The following is a 4,595-nucleotide window of genomic DNA, read 5'->3' as shown; positions in this document are numbered from 1 at the left end:
AACGAGTCCAGGCTACGACATAATGTAGCAACACGGAGGTTTGAGCCACTGCCCTTGACCCAACAGAGGACCGTCCATACCCTGTTACAGCTGTGGCTGGTCAGGAGATGCTGTCCCTCCCTGGCTGCAAGGCTTGGCACAGCTCCCAAAATCATGCTGGGGCATGACTTATTCTGCTTTTTTTTTTCTGTTGTCTTGCTAAGGCTGCACGATTTGTTCAAAGGTGCATTTGACTTGGCTTTTTTTCCTCTCACACACCCTTTTTGGCTTCCCACTGGAGAAGCAGGCTGGGTGCTCTCCTGCATCCCTGCCCAGCTTCAGACTCGGACAACACCAGTCGCTGCCAAAGGCCAGGGTCGAAGGGATCCAGCGTTGCTCCAAGACGCTCCTGAGTCTGCATAGCTAACACATTTCCACAGTTCCTCCCTGGATCCTCGGCTGTTCCCCTGGCAGTGAGAAACTCTCAGAATTAAATACCATGAAAAAGCGTTGTTGAAAATGTTCAAGAGAAACTGCATTTTGAGAGAAAATGCGTTTGAAAATGTCAGCATTCTGTAAAAGAAGAAGAAAAAAAAATGGTGCGAATATATGTTGCTTTACTGTCAAAAACTGAGCAGCCCAAACCTGTCCTGAGCTGCCAAAAATTAAAAACTTTATTTTTTGGCTTGAATATTTTGGTATTCAAATTTTCTCCTGAAAATGCCGTACTCGCTATGGAGAAAAAAAGAAAAAAAAACTTTCTGCTGAAATCCACTTTTACTTCCACCCTTCCAAAAAGGACCCCCCTTCCCATCCCATGTGTTATGACATCTTGCGCTGAGAGCGAGACTGCGCTGCTACGAGGACCTTTCATAGGAACAGCTGTTAGAAGTTGCCTTGCAACTCCAGGGAAGTATTTATCAGGATTTCTTATCCCAGCAGCTTCCAAGAAAAAAAAAGTGATGGCAGGGGATAAGGGTGCGAGATCTGCCCCTGCGAGGTCCCGCTCAGGCTGCGGGCAAGGGATTGGCAGCATCTGCCTGGGCATGAAAAATGTATTTTGTTCCCCTGCTCTGCCCTGTCGCCGTCGGCTCTGGGAACCGGTGAGAGCCTCCTTTCCCGGGAGCACGGCTGACACAAGGGCTCACACGTGTGAGCGAGAACACAGCAGTGTTTGTGTGTGGGCAGATGCCCGCCGACCTGCTGCCTGCCCATGGGCTGCTCACCTTTACATCCCAGGAGCAAGGCGAAGGAGGGCTCCGAGCCCCACCATGGCCTTGCAACTTCACGCTGGTCAGAGACCCTGCCACTGCTGCTTGGGTTTTGCTAGCCACATGGCCAGGGCTCGTAAAAGACATCACCTCTGTCTGCAAATGTACTGCATGTTAATCTCGAGACCATCTCAGCTAGAGGAGCTCTGCTGTGCCAGCGCTGAATTTTGTCACAACACTGCTCAGGTCATCGTCTTCTCCTGCACTGAAGAGTGAGCAGGGGGCTTGTGAGAGTGATCAGTCAGCAGAAAGAGCTTTGTTGTGCATCTACTGAACGGCAGTGATGTAGTTCATGGCAAACCTGTCTCCCTGTCTTCTCCTCCCTCCAACACTATGTGTCCTGCCCCAACAGCGTGTCCCCCGCACTGTCCCCAGGCTCCCCCAGCCGCACAGGTACTGCCAGCCCTGCTGCTGAGACCTGTCTGACTCATGCCATGGCGGGAACAGTAGCTCTGGCCCAGGAGACCCCTCCATCAACAGGAGGTGGCACTGGATCTGTTCCTGGTGAGGGAGGTCGAAGGACCCCCATGCTGTTGTATGTGGTAGGAGTGGGAATGGGACCATGTAAGCACTAGGACAGCATAGATGTCATCATATAACACACCCCACAGACCTAGCAAGGATCAAACCTTGTCACCATTGTCCTGGACAAAGCACTTCTGTTCTCATTCACACAGGAGCATTGAGCAAGGATCTGGCCAAGACCAGTAAATCCAAAAGTGTGACACTCCTGGACCACCTAGAGGGACAATTAAGGATTTAGCCTGGAGGAAATCACCAGGACAACTTCAGAAAACCATAAAGGCAGCCACTTGGTCCCAGCCCTGCACTGAAGGAGGCTCTTTTCAGCCTCAGGGGATTTTGTGGTTCTGGCTTGAAGTTTCTCGCTTCTAGGTGTGCTTACCATCACTCAAGACACTTGCTGAGTTTTGTGCATTGACACCTCTCTTCTACGGAGTGGTCTGAGAGCTTTTATGGCACTGTCTAGAAACCAGAGGGATGGGTAACCTAAAAATATTGGAGTAGTCCAATGACTCATTTTATTTAAGTCAAACAGCTGCCAGAAGGTAATAGCAATGGTAGTTCCGTTACCATCATTATTGCTGTTGGCAACCTGGCTTGGATTTGAACAGCTGACAACTGATCCTCCTGTCCACTCCCCAAACCACCCATCCTTCTCTTTAGCTAGAGTTTTACATCAAGTAGTCATGCAGCAGCTAAAATACTGACAAATTACAATTTTATTATATTCTTATCTTGTTGAACCTGATGTGATGTCATGAGATTGGATTGTTTGTATTTATATATACATAACCATACCGTCTTCTCTCTTTGAATGTTCAAGCACTCCAAATATTGGTCAGCTGGTGCATTGAAATATATCCTCTGCATCTTTCATGAAATGAAAATAAACATTTTGCTTATTTTTTTATTTCATTAAAATACCTATCAGAAGGTTTTGGGACTGTTTGGAAGTTTTTCATTTTTTTATGAATCTGGAAGAAGCAAGATGAGAAGAGGCTTAATTTAGTAAAAAAAAAAATCCCATTTATATAAAACATTTTAACAATAGCAGTGGAAAATCAGTTATTATTTGTCTTAAGTGACCTACAGCCTAGGCTGAAATCAAATCTTTTTAGTAGAGCAGGCACATCTTGAAGACGTACCATTTTTGCTAACCATCTGAATTCTTCCGGCTTTAGTAGATCTGCGACCGGAAGTGCCCAAAAGCTGGACACAAGTACTAACACTTAAAAGCAAAAGACAGTATTAGTTTGTTGCAGAAGTTATACATCTTTCAAAATTTTCATTATGTTAACATGACTACATCAAAAGGGTTTGTTGAAATTTTGGCTCAAATCTAGACATGCAGTTTCAGCTTATCAACCTTTGCATGCTACCTTAGCTGTCAGTAATTCTGTAAAATAAATTCTGCTATATATGTAGCTGTATGGCTATGCATCTGCTCAAAAGGTCCGTAGTTTCTCTCTGCAGAGAAAACTTTGCACGAAAACGAAAGTATTGTTTTGGATGTAGGAATGAAAGAAAAGATTGTTAGGTAATAAGAGGGTCCTAGGGGAGCAGGGACTATGTGTGCAGTGGCTGGGCTTGTCTGTGCCCTGATGCCAATGTGTTCTGTCCCGATACAACCTGTCCAGCTTAGGTTCAGCAAGCTCAGCTCTTTTTGCAAAGAAATTGGCAGAAAGGTGCCTTAGCATGCAACAACCAGAAAGTGGTAACTGATAAATACTTGCCTTTCCTGCTTTCCTCCTTCTTAATTCTGCAAACATATCATTATGGAAGTCACAAACTAGCAACACCATTGTCCTTTCTTGTCTTTCCTCTCTCTTAAGGCCACATCACCCCCACAATATATCAGTGGTCAGTACTTTGGAAAATCGGTTTGACTCCTTCTTCCCTCCCTGCAGGTGCTGTGACTCATTTGCCTGAACATTGGAGAACACAGATGCTTTGCTCGGTGCTCACTGCGGTACTTTGCTCCATGCTTACTGCAATATTTTGAATAACAGCTCGGTCTCGGGTTTAAAACCTACAGATTTCGAGGGGACATACATGTAACTGACTGTCCAGGAATACCCCTAGATTGTCTCTTTAGAAAAATCAGTACTTTGATGCAAGAGCTACCCATTGGAGAAGAGAAAGAAAAAGCAGGGACATAGTATTATCAAAGCAATAAATGGATAATATGCACCAGCCCCCTAGTACCATCTCCAGATCCTGTATTCATGACTCTTCAGTCCTTTGTAAATGAAGGTCCATTCCCGTCCCTGCTTCCAATATATTATCAAAGCCGGTCGACACCCGGCTGAACATGAGCCAGCAGTGTGCCCAGGCGGCCAAGAAGGCCAACAGCATCCTGGCCTGTATCAGAAACAGTGTGGCCAGCAGGACCAGGGCAGTGATCATCCCTTTGTACTCCGCGCTGGTGAGGCCGCACCTTGAATACTGTGTTCAGTTTTGGGTCCCTCACTACAAGAAGGACATTGAGCTGCTGGAGCGTGTCCAGAGAAGGGCAATGAAGGTGGTGAAGGGCCTGGAGAAAAAGTCTTACGAGGAGCGGCTGAGGGAGCTGGGGTTGTTTAGTCTGGAGAAAAGGAGGCTGAGGGGAGACCTGATCGCTCTCTACAACTACCTGAAAGGAGGTTGTAGTGAGGTGGGGGTTGGTCTCTTCTTGCCGGTAACAAGAGATAGGACAAGAGGAAATGGTCTCAAGTTGTGCAAGGGGAGGTTCAGGCTTGACATTAGAAAGAACTTCTTCACTGTTAGAGTCATTAAGCATTGGAACGGGCTCCCGGAGGTGTTCAAAAAACGTTTAGATGTGGT

Source organism: Cariama cristata, unplaced genomic scaffold (assembly GCF_000690535.1).
Source record: "Cariama cristata isolate BGI_N322 unplaced genomic scaffold, ASM69053v1 scaffold6933, whole genome shotgun sequence".
NCBI lineage: Eukaryota > Metazoa > Chordata > Aves > Cariamiformes > Cariamidae > Cariama > Cariama cristata.
Note: the sequence above shows the minus strand (reverse complement) of the source record.